This window comes from Rhinichthys klamathensis, unplaced genomic scaffold, assembly GCF_029890125.1.
Source record: "Rhinichthys klamathensis goyatoka isolate OS25496 unplaced genomic scaffold, OSU_Roscu_1.1 h1tg000006l_1, whole genome shotgun sequence".
In the NCBI taxonomy this organism is placed as follows: Eukaryota; Metazoa; Chordata; class Actinopteri; order Cypriniformes; family Leuciscidae; genus Rhinichthys; species Rhinichthys klamathensis.
Genome location: NW_026606559.1, coordinates 4,382,356 through 4,396,192, shown reverse-complemented (window position 1 = coordinate 4,396,192; position 13,837 = coordinate 4,382,356).

Below are 13,837 nucleotides of genomic sequence, written 5' to 3'. Positions count from 1 at the left end.
CGTTGTGCTTTGAGGAGATAACGTGTGCCGTTGCATTGCATTGCAAAAAAAAAATCTAAATTATTTCTCTATGCAATGAAAACCACAACATATGTTCTTTCGGATTGCAATGCATACTACAACAAACATTCATTTCTGCATTGAAGGGAAATTATTGCATTAGCTCTTGCACTACAATGCATAAAATGACCTCATACCTCTTGTGCAACGAAGAGATAACATAGCGTTAATTAAAGAATTAGTGTTAAGCAGCATTTAAGCAAAACACATGTTGCATTTCAATACATGCCAAAACAAACATTCATTTGTGCATTAAAGATATAACATGAGTGCTCTTGCACTGCATTGCAAAAACAGTCTAACGATGTGCATTGAAGAATAACATATTAGCTATGTGCTTGGTGTGTTTCAATGTATACCAGAACTGACTCATTCGGTTGTGCAACGAAGAGATAACATAAGTGCTGTTCATTGCATTGGTCAAACGATCTAACATTGCGCATTGAAGAATAACATATAAGCTATGCACTCTTGCATTGCCTTGCATACCAGAACTAACTCATTGCGTTGTAATTTGAGGAGACAAAATTTGTGGATTGCATTTTTTTTGCATTGCATTGCAAAAAAAAAAATTCCTCTATTCAATGAAAACCACAACATATATTCTTTCGCATTGCAATGCATTGAATTAAGTATATACAACAAACTTGCATTGAAGGGAAATTATCACATTAGCTGTTGCATTAACTACCTCATACCTCTTGTGCATTAAAGAGTGCTATTGCGTTGCATTGCACAAACGATCTAACGATATGCATTGAAGAATGTCATATAAGCTATGTGCTGAGTGCATTTAAATGCATACAAGAACTGACTCATTCGGTTGTGCAACAAAGAGATAACATGAGTGCTCTTGCACTGCATTGCACAAACGATGTAACGATGTGCATAACTTATTAGCTATGTGCTTGGTGTGTTTTAATGCATACCAGAACTGACTCATTCGGTTGTGCAACGAAGAGATAATATAAGTGCTGTTACATTGAATTGCACAAACGATCTAACATTGTGCATTGAAGAATATTATATTCGCTATGTGCTTAGTGCATTTAAATGCATAGAACTGACTCATTCGGTTGTGCAACGAAGAGATAATATAAGTGCTGTTGCATTGAATTGCACAAACGATCTAACATTGTGCATTGAAGAATATTATATTCGCTATGTGCTTATTGCATTTAAATGCATAGAACTGACTCATTCGGTTGTGCAACGAAGAGATAACATGACTCATTCCTTTGTGCATTAAAGAGATAACATGAGTGCTCTTGCACTGCATTGCACAAACGATCTTACGATGTGCATAACATATTAGCTATGTGCTCGGTGTGTTTTAATGCATACCAGAACTGACTCATTCGGTTGTGCAACGAAGAGATAATATAAGTGCTGTTGCATTGAATTGCACAAACGATCTAACATTGTGCATCGAAGAATATTATATTCGCTATGTGCTTAGTGCATTTAAATGCATAGAACTGACTCATTCGGTTGTGCAACGAAGAGATAACATGACTCATTCCTTTGTGCATTAAAGAGATAACATGAGTGCTCTTGCACTGCAGTGCACATACGATCTAACGATGTGCATAACACATTAGCTATGTGTGTTTTAATGCATACCAGAACTGACTCATTCGGTTGTGCAACGAAGAGATAATATAAGTGCTGTTGCATTGAATTGCACAAACGATCTAACATTGTGCATCGAAGAATATTATATTCGCTATGTGCTTAGTGCATTTAAATGCATAGAACTGACTCATTCGGTTGTGCAACGAAGAGATAACATGACTCATTCCTTTGTGCATTAAAGGGATAACATGAGTGCTCTTGCACTGCAGTGTACATACGATCTAACGATGTGCATAACATATTAAGCTATGTGCATGGTGTGTTTTAATGCATATACCAGAACTGACTCATTTGGTTGTGCAACGAAGATATAATATAAGTGCTGTTGCATTGAATTGCACAAACGATCTAACATTGTGCATTGAAGAGTATTATATTCGCTATGTGCTTAGTGCATTTAAATGCATACCGGAACTGACTCATTCAGTTGTGCAAAGAAGAGATAATATAAGTGATGTTGCATTGCTTTGTACAAACGATCTAACATTGTGCATTGAAGAAAATCATATAAGCTATGTGCTTAGTGCATTTAAAAGCATACCAGAACTGACTCATTCGGTTGTGCAACGAAGATATAACATAAGTACCAACTCATTTCTTTGTGCATTAAAGAGATAACATGAGTGCTCTTGCACTGCATTGCATAACGATGTGCATAACATATTAGCAATGTGCTTGGTGTGTTTTAATGCATACCAGAACTGACTCGTTCGGTTGTGCAACGAAGATATAACATAAGTACTAACTCATTCCTTTGTGCATGAAAGAGATAACATGATTGCTCTTGCACTGCATTGCACTAACGATCTAACGATGTGCATAACATATTAGCTATGTTCTTGGTGTGTTTTAATGCATACCAGAACTGACTCATTCGGTTGTGCAACGAAGAGATAACATAAGTGCGGTTGCATTGCATTGCACAACAATCTAACATTGTGCATTGAAGAATATCATGTAAGCTATGTGCTTAGTGCATTTAAATGCATACCAGAACTGACTCATTCGGTTGTGCAACGAAGATATAACATAAGTACTAACTCATTCCTTTGTGCATGAAAGAGATAACATGAGTGCTCTTGCACTGCATTGCACAACCTATCTAACGATGTGCATAACATATTAGCTATGTTCTTGGTGTGTTTTAATGCATACCAGAACTGACTCATTCGGTTGGTGCAACGAAGAGATAACATAAGGGCGGTTGCATTGCATTGCACAAACAATCTAACATTGTGCATTGAAGAATATCATGTAAGCTATGTGCTTAGTGCATTTAAATGCATACCAGAACTGACTCATTCGGTTGTGCAACGAAGATATAACAGAAGTACTAACTCATTCCTTTGTGCATTAAAGAGATAACATGAGTGCTCTTGCACTGCATTGCATAACGATGTGCATAACATATTATATATACATAGCATAACATATATAACATAGCAATGTGCTTGGTGTGTTTTAATGCATACCAGAAATGACTCATTCAGTTGTGCAACGAAGAGATAATATAAGTGCTGTTGCATTGCTTTGCACAAACGATCTAACATTGTGCATTGAAGAATAACATATAAGACTGTTGCATTGCATTGCATACCAGAACGTTGTACTTTGAGAAAATTAAATTTGTGCTGTTGCATTGAAAATTAAATTTGTGCTGTTGAATTGTTGCATGCAAAAAATATTCCTCTATGCAATGAAAATCACCAGTTATCTTGCCAAGAAAGATTTTTATTCTTATATGTCAGGAGAGAAACTTCAAGATGTTGTATTCATGCCAGGTCAATGCGTTTCCGTGTTTCTCTGAGGTAGTACAGTAAGATTGAGTTTTTATACATCACAGAGAGTCTTACAGCTTCCTTGTAAGGTAACAAAACATGTTGCTCTGAGCTTCTTAAAATTAGAACGTATGTCATACGTATACGTTATGTTTAACATGTCACAATTCACTTCCATATTAAGAACTATCCTTGTTGTTTACATCTGTGATACACTTACATCAGTCGAACATGTTACATTGTACACACCCCATAGCAAAATATAGCTTCCCCCTGTCTGACATATGATCATCTCATGCTTCCATGCTATCTATAGTTTCCCTCATGCGTTCAACTCATGCTTTTGAAACTCCATAAGATAATACAACTGATTATGAATATTAATAAAGAATAATAATACAGATACATAATATTTAATAATGAAATAATATTAAAAGATGAAATTTTGAATCTTCACAAGGAACATATTTCTGGCCAAAAGATCCTTGATCTTGAACTTCTATACATACTCTTTCTGATGCTTCATGAGAAATAAATTAGAATGTATAGTGTTAATCTTTAAGGACTCTTTGGGCAGTAATATGTTCAGTAGGTCAAAAATGAAATTCTTTATTGCTGATTTAACATCAGAAGGAGTCACGGAGTATGTATAGAAAGTTCAAGTTTCGAGTACTCTTTGGCAAAAAAAAATTTCAGCAGGTCAAAAATGGACTTTTGTCAGGCTGATATAACATCAGAAGAATTTAATCTCAGTGTATAGTGTTAATCTTCAAGGACTCTTTGGTCAGAAATATGTTCAGTAGGTCAAATATGGATTTATGTATGGCTGATTTCAAATATGGTCATATTTCGAGGTCAAATATGAACTTCTGAATGGCTGATTTAACATCAGAATGAGTCCCTAAGTTTAAATCGTTTAAAAACCATTTGAGGACTCTTTGACCAGAATTAAGTTCAATAGGTTCAATATGGAAGTTAAGTTCAGAAGTTAAGTTCAATATGGACTTCTATATGGACTTCTATATGGCTTATGAAGCACCAGAAGAAGTCTATGACTATGTATTGAAAGTTAAAAATCGAGGATTCTTTGGCCAGAAATATGTTCAGTAGGTCAAATATGAACTTCTGTATTTCTGACGTAACATCAGAAGGAGTCAGCAAGTATGTATATAAAGTTCAAGTTTCGAGTGCTCTTTGGCCAGAAAAAGGTTCAGTAGGTCAAATATGAACTTCTGAATGGCTGATTTAACATCAGAATGAGTCTCTAAGTTTAAATCGTTTAAAAAACATTTGAGGACCCTTTGACCAGAATTAAGTTCAATAGGTCAAATATGAACTTCTGTATTGCTGACGTAACATCAGAAGGAGTCAACGTATAGATTATTCAAGCTTCGAGTACTCTTTGTCTAGAAATATGTTTAGTAGTTGACTGCCGTCTGGCTGATATAACATCAGAACAAATCAATCTGAATGTATAGTAAGTTAATCTTTAAGGAATCTTTGGCCAGTAGGTCAAATGTGGACTTTTGTCAGGCTGATATAACATCAAAAGGAGTCAATATGTATTACTTTAGCCAAAAGTATGTTCAGTTGTTCAAACAGGAACCTCTGTATTGCTGATTTAACATCAGAAAGAGTCAACAAGTATGTATAGAAAGTTCAAGTTTCGAGTACTCTTTGGCCAGAAATATGTGTAGTAGTTCAAATTTTGACTGACGTCTGGCTAATATAACATTGGAAGAAATCAATTTGAATGTATAGTAAGTTAATCTTTAAGGAGTCTCTGGCCAGAATATGTTCAGTTGGTCAAATGTGGACTTTTGTATGGATAATGTAAAATCAAAAGGAGTCAATATGTAAGGAAAGCTAATGTTCAAAGACTCTTGGGCTAAAAGTATGTTCATTAGATCAAAAAGGAACCTCTGTATGGCTGATTTAACATCAGAAGGAGTCAACGAGTGATATATAGAAAGTTCAAGTTTCGTTCTTTGGACACATTTTTTTTCAGTAGGTCAAATATGGACTTTTGTCAGGCTGATATAACATCAGAAACATTCAATCTCAATTTATAGTGTTACTGTTTAATGACTCTTTGGTCAGAAATATGTTCAGTAGGTTTTAACATCAGTCTGTAAGTTTATATAGTTTAAAACCATTTGAGGACCCTTTGACCAGAATTAAGTTCAATAGGTCAGATATGGACTTCTATATGGACTTCTATGTGGTTTTTGAAGCACCAGAAGAAGTCAATGACTATGTATAGAAAGTTAAAAATCAAGGATTCTTTGGCCAGAAATATGTTCAGTAGGTCAAATATGAACTGCTGTATTGCTGACGTAACATCAGAAGGAGTCAACGTATAGATTATTCAAGTTTCGAGCACTCTTTGGCTAGAAATATGTTTAGTAGTACAAATTTTGACTGCCGTCTGGCTGATATAACATCAGAAACAAATCAATCTGAGTCTATAGTAAGTTAATCTTTAAGGAATCTTTGGCCAGACATATGTTCAGTAGGTCAAATGTGGACTTTTGTCAGGCTGATATAACATCAAAAGGAGTCAATATGTATGGAAAGCTAATGTTCAAAGACTCCTTGGCCAAAAGTATGTTCAGTTGTTCAAACAGGAACCTCTGTATTGCTGATTTAACATCAGAAAGAGTCAACAAGTATGTATGGAAAGTTCAAGTTTCGAGTACTCTTTGGCCAGAAATATGTGTAGTAGTTCAAATTTTGACTGACGTCTGGCTGATATAACATTGGAAGAAATCAATTTGAATGTATAGTAAGTTAATCTTTAAGAAGTCTCTGGCCAGAAATATGTTCAGTAGGTCAGATGTGGACTTTTGTATGGCTAATGCAACATCAAAAGGAGTCATTATGTATAGAAACCTAATGTTCAAACTGACTCTTTGTCCAAAAGTATGTTCAGTAGTTCAAAAAGGAACCTCTGTATTGCTGATTTAACATCAGAAGGAGTCTATAAGATTATATAATTTAAAACCTTTGAGGACCCTTTTACCACAAATAAGTTCAATAGGTCAGATATGGATTTCTGTATTGCTGACGTAACATCAGAAGAGTCAACGTATAGAAAGTTCAAGTTTAAGTTTAGTAGTTCAAATTTAACTGCCGTCTGGTTGATATCAGAACAAATCAATCTGAATGTATAGTAAGTTAATCTTAAAGGAATCTTTTGTCAGAAATATGTTCAGAAGGTCAGCTAATGTTCAAAGACTCTTGGGCTAAAAGTATGTTAATTTTATCAAAAAGGAACCTCTGTATGGCTGATTTAACATCAGAAGGAGTCATGCATAGAAAGTTCAAGTTTCGAGTACTCTTTGGACAAATTATTTTTCAATAGGTAAAATATGGACTTTTGTCAAGCTGATATAACATCAAAAGAATTCAATCTCAATGAGTGTTAATGTTTAATGACTCTTTGGTCAGAAAAATGTTCAGTAGGTTTTAACATCAGAATGAGTCTCTAAGTTTACATAGTTTAAAACCCTTTGAGGACCCTTTGACCAGAATTAAGTTCAAAAGGTCAGATATGGACTTCTATATGGCTTATGAAGCCCCAGAAGAAGTCTATGACTATGTATAGAAAGTTAAAAATCGAGGATTCTTTATATGTTCAGTAGGTCAAATGTGAACTGCTGTATTGCTGACCTAACATCAGAAGGAGTCAACGTATAGATTATTCAAATTTTGAGTACTGCCAGTTCAAATTTTGACTGTCGTCTGGCTCTCTGGCAACGTATATCATCAGAATAAGATTCTGTAAATGTATAGAAAGTACATAATCGAGGACTTTCTTTGCATTGAAAAGTTCAATACAACAACTAATTGATTCCATTTTGTATTGAATTTATGAGAACATATGCATTACAATGTATACCAGAACTACCGGTAACTCCTTTCAATAAGCATTTAAGTGATAACATAGTGCTTTTGCATTTGCTTGAATAAAAGATCTAACTTATCCTCTGTGCAAAGAAAACACAACACATTCAATTGAGTATTGAAGGAAAATCATTGCATTAGTTTTTGCTTTAAAATTGCAATGTACTACTCATTCCGCTGGATCAAACATTTTGCCTTGAAGAATATCATATAAGTATCATTGTATATCATTGTATTCCAGGACTGACTCATTTGGTTGTGCAACGAAGAGATAACATAAGTGCTGTTGCATTGCATTGCATTGCACAAATGATCTAACATTGCACATTGAAGAATAACATATAAGCTAATCATTTACCATATGCAATGAAAACTGCAAAAATTGCATTGCACAAGCTATCTAAGAATTAGCGTTAAGCAGCATATTAAGCAAAACACGTTGCATTTCAATACATGCCAAAACTAACTAATTAATTTGTGCATTAAAGAGATAACATGAGTGCTCTTGCACTGCATTGCACAAACGATCTAACGATGTGCATTGAAGAATAACATATAAGCTATGTGCTTGGTGCATTTCAATGCATACCAAGAACTGACTTATTCGGTTTTGCAACGAAAAGATAAACTGTGCTGTTGCATTGCATTGCAGAAACGATCTTACTTTGTGCATTGAAAAATAATATATATAATATAAATAACATGAGCTTGTTACATTGCATTGCATACCAGAGCTAACTCATTGCGTTGTGCTTTGAGGATAACATTTGTGTTGTTGCATTGCATTGCAAAAAAAAAATCTAAATTCCATTACAATAAATACAATAACAAACCCATTCATTTTGTGCAACGAAGCGATAACATATGTGCTGTTGCTTGCATTGCACAAAACGATCTAATATTGCACATTGAAGAATAACATATAAGCTATGCACTTGTTGCATTGCATACCAGAACTAACTCATTGCGTTGTGCTTTGAGGAGATAACGTGTGCCGTTGCATTGCATTGCAAAAAAAAAATCTAAATTATTTCTCTATGCAATGAAAACCACAACATATGTTCTTTCGGATTGCAATGCATACTACAACAAACATTCATTTCTGCATTGAAGGGAAATTATTGCATTAGCTCTTGCACTACAATGCATAAAATGACCTCATACCTCTTGTGCAACGAAGAGATAACATAGCGTTAATTAAAGAATTAGTGTTAAGCAGCATTTAAGCAAAACACATGTTGCATTTCAATACATGCCAAAACAAACATTCATTTGTGCATTAAAGATATAACATGAGTGCTCTTGCACTGCATTGCAAAAACAGTCTAACGATGTGCATTGAAGAATAACATATTAGCTATGTGCTTGGTGTGTTTCAATGTATACCAGAACTGACTCATTCGGTTGTGCAACGAAGAGATAACATAAGTGCTGTTCATTGCATTGGTCAAACGATCTAACATTGCGCATTGAAGAATAACATATAAGCTATGCACTCTTGCATTGCCTTGCATACCAGAACTAACTCATTGCGTTGTAATTTGAGGAGACAAAATTTGTGGATTGCATTTTTTTTGCATTGCATTGCAAAAAAAAAAATTCCTCTATTCAATGAAAACCACAACATATATTCTTTCGCATTGCAATGCATTGAATTAAGTATATACAACAAACTTGCATTGAAGGGAAATTATCACATTAGCTGTTGCATTAACTACCTCATACCTCTTGTGCATTAAAGAGTGCTATTGCGTTGCATTGCACAAACGATCTAACGATATGCATTGAAGAATGTCATATAAGCTATGTGCTGAGTGCATTTAAATGCATACAAGAACTGACTCATTCGGTTGTGCAACAAAGAGATAACATGAGTGCTCTTGCACTGCATTGCACAAACGATGTAACGATGTGCATAACTTATTAGCTATGTGCTTGGTGTGTTTTAATGCATACCAGAACTGACTCATTCGGTTGTGCAACGAAGAGATAATATAAGTGCTGTTACATTGAATTGCACAAACGATCTAACATTGTGCATTGAAGAATATTATATTCGCTATGTGCTTAGTGCATTTAAATGCATAGAACTGACTCATTCGGTTGTGCAACGAAGAGATAATATAAGTGCTGTTGCATTGAATTGCACAAACGATCTAACATTGTGCATTGAAGAATATTATATTCGCTATGTGCTTATTGCATTTAAATGCATAGAACTGACTCATTCGGTTGTGCAACGAAGAGATAACATGACTCATTCCTTTGTGCATTAAAGAGATAACATGAGTGCTCTTGCACTGCATTGCACAAACGATCTTACGATGTGCATAACATATTAGCTATGTGCTCGGTGTGTTTTAATGCATACCAGAACTGACTCATTCGGTTGTGCAACGAAGAGATAATATAAGTGCTGTTGCATTGAATTGCACAAACGATCTAACATTGTGCATCGAAGAATATTATATTCGCTATGTGCTTAGTGCATTTAAATGCATAGAACTGACTCATTCGGTTGTGCAACGAAGAGATAACATGACTCATTCCTTTGTGCATTAAAGAGATAACATGAGTGCTCTTGCACTGCAGTGCACATACGATCTAACGATGTGCATAACACATTAGCTATGTGTGTTTTAATGCATACCAGAACTGACTCATTCGGTTGTGCAACGAAGAGATAATATAAGTGCTGTTGCATTGAATTGCACAAACGATCTAACATTGTGCATCGAAGAATATTATATTCGCTATGTGCTTAGTGCATTTAAATGCATAGAACTGACTCATTCGGTTGTGCAACGAAGAGATAACATGACTCATTCCTTTGTGCATTAAAGGGATAACATGAGTGCTCTTGCACTGCAGTGTACATACGATCTAACGATGTGCATAACATATTAAGCTATGTGCATGGTGTGTTTTAATGCATATACCAGAACTGACTCATTTGGTTGTGCAACGAAGATATAATATAAGTGCTGTTGCATTGAATTGCACAAACGATCTAACATTGTGCATTGAAGAGTATTATATTCGCTATGTGCTTAGTGCATTTAAATGCATACCGGAACTGACTCATTCAGTTGTGCAAAGAAGAGATAATATAAGTGATGTTGCATTGCTTTGTACAAACGATCTAACATTGTGCATTGAAGAAAATCATATAAGCTATGTGCTTAGTGCATTTAAAAGCATACCAGAACTGACTCATTCGGTTGTGCAACGAAGATATAACATAAGTACCAACTCATTTCTTTGTGCATTAAAGAGATAACATGAGTGCTCTTGCACTGCATTGCATAACGATGTGCATAACATATTAGCAATGTGCTTGGTGTGTTTTAATGCATACCAGAACTGACTCGTTCGGTTGTGCAACGAAGATATAACATAAGTACTAACTCATTCCTTTGTGCATGAAAGAGATAACATGATTGCTCTTGCACTGCATTGCACTAACGATCTAACGATGTGCATAACATATTAGCTATGTTCTTGGTGTGTTTTAATGCATACCAGAACTGACTCATTCGGTTGTGCAACGAAGAGATAACATAAGTGCGGTTGCATTGCATTGCACAACAATCTAACATTGTGCATTGAAGAATATCATGTAAGCTATGTGCTTAGTGCATTTAAATGCATACCAGAACTGACTCATTCGGTTGTGCAACGAAGATATAACATAAGTACTAACTCATTCCTTTGTGCATGAAAGAGATAACATGAGTGCTCTTGCACTGCATTGCACAACCGATCTAACGATGTGCATAACATATTAGCTATGTTCTTGGTGTGTTTTAATGCATACCAGAACTGACTCATTCGGTTGGTGCAACGAAGAGATAACATAAGGGCGGTTGCATTGCATTGCACAAACAATCTAACATTGTGCATTGAAGAATATCATGTAAGCTATGTGCTTAGTGCATTTAAATGCATACCAGAACTGACTCATTCGGTTGTGCAACGAAGATATAACAGAAGTACTAACTCATTCCTTTGTGCATTAAAGAGATAACATGAGTGCTCTTGCACTGCATTGCATAACGATGTGCATAACATATTATATATACATAGCATAACATATATAACATAGCAATGTGCTTGGTGTGTTTTAATGCATACCAGAAATGACTCATTCAGTTGTGCAACGAAGAGATAATATAAGTGCTGTTGCATTGCTTTGCACAAACGATCTAACATTGTGCATTGAAGAATAACATATAAGACTGTTGCATTGCATTGCATACCAGAACGTTGTACTTTGAGAAAATTAAATTTGTGCTGTTGCATTGAAAATTAAATTTGTGCTGTTGAATTGTTGCATGCAAAAAATATTCCTCTATGCAATGAAAATCACAACATATGTTCTTTCGCATTGCAATGCATACTACAACAAACTTGCATTGAAGGGAAATGATCGCATTAGCCCTTGCATTACAATGCATAGAATAACATAGGAGTTAACATAGGAGTTGCATTACATTGCACAAGGGATCTAAGATTTAGCGTTGAAAAATAACATATAATGTAGCACACATGTTGCATTTCAATGCGTGCCAGAACTAACTCGTTGTGCATTGTAGAAGAAGAGATAACCTAAGTGCTGCTGCATTGCATTGAATCTATTTGATATATATACAACATATATCAAATACATTTATCATTGAATTTATATAACGCGCTTGTTGCGTTGTGCTTTGAGATGATATTTGAGTTTTTGCATTGCATTGCAAAAAAATCTAAATTAACTACTCTATGCAATGAAAACACATAACATATGTGCTTTCGCTTTACACGACTAACATTTGTGTATTAAATGGAAATCATTGAAAAACCTATTCCATTGCAATGAACACAATAACAAACCCATTCAGTTTGTGTAAGGAAGCGATAACATATGTGCATTGCATTACACAAACGATCTAACATTGCGCATTGAAGAATAACATATAAGCTATGCACTTGTTGCAGTGCATTGCATACCAGAACTAACTCATTGGTGCTTTGAGGAGATATAATTTGTGCTGTTTCAGTACATTGCATAAAATCTAAATTATTTCTCTATGCAAAGAAAACCACAATACATGTTCTTTTTTGCATTGAAGGGAAATTATTGCATTAGCTCTTGCATTAACAATGCGCAGAATAACTACCTCATAACTCTTGTTCAACGAAGAGATAACATAGGAGTTGTATTGCATTGCAAAGGCGATCCAAGAATTAGCGTTGAAGAATAACATTTATATGTTATTCTTCAAGCACATGTTGCGAAGCACATGTTGCATTTCAAAGCATGCCAGAACTCTGTGCATTAAAGAGATAACATGAGTGCTGTTGCACTGCATCGCACAAACGATCTGACGATGTCCAATGAAGAATTCCACATCGGAATGAATTATTTCTTGTACACAGCTTATATGTTATTCTTCAATGCACAATGTTTGATCTTGTGTGCACAGCAGATATGTTAATCTCGTCGTTGCAGAATGGAATGGGTTACCTATTGTGTGCAGTGTAAAGCAACGGCTAAAGCAATGATTTCTATACATTCTCGTAGACTCCCTTTGACTCATTCCTGTTCCTGAAGTGACAACTTCAACCATCAAGAGTCCATGAACATTATGTTACTATACATACAAATTGACGTTTTGTGATGTTAAATCAGCCAGAAGTCCATATTTGACATATTGATAATTTTGTTGGCCAAAGGGTCCTCATAGACTTCTTCTCATGAAAACATCAGCTAAACAGCTGTCAATATGTCACCCTCTGAATACATTTTTGGCAGAGTACTTGAACATTAACTTTCTATACATATTGACTCCTTTTGATGTGAAATCCAAAAGTCCATTTTTGACCTAGTGATTATATTTCTAACCAGAGTCAATGAACATTAACTCCACTATATATACACACTGACTTGTCGTAATATTATATAAGGAAGACTATAGTCCATATTTGACCTACTGAACATATTACTTGAAAAAGAGTCCTCAAAATGTTTTTTACTATAATAAACTTAAAGACTCCTTTTAATGTTAAATCAGCCAATATTTGACCCAAAGAACATATTTCTGGCCAAAGAACCCTCGATCTTGAACTTTCTTATACATGCTCATATGTAGACTCTTTCTGATGCTTCATAAACAATAGAGAAGTCCATATCTGACCTATTGAACTTATTTCTGGTCAAAGGGTCCTCAAAAGTTTTTAAACTATATACATTTATAGACTCCTTCTGATGTTGAATCAGCCATACAGAGAACTACTGAACATACTTTTGGCCAAAGAGTTTTTTAACATTAAATTGCCGAACATAATTGACTTTTGATGATACATTAGCCATAAAAAAAAGTGCATTTTTGACCTACTAAACATATTTCTGGCCAAAGATTCCTTAAAGATTAACTTAATATACATTCAGATTTATTTTTTCTGATGTTACT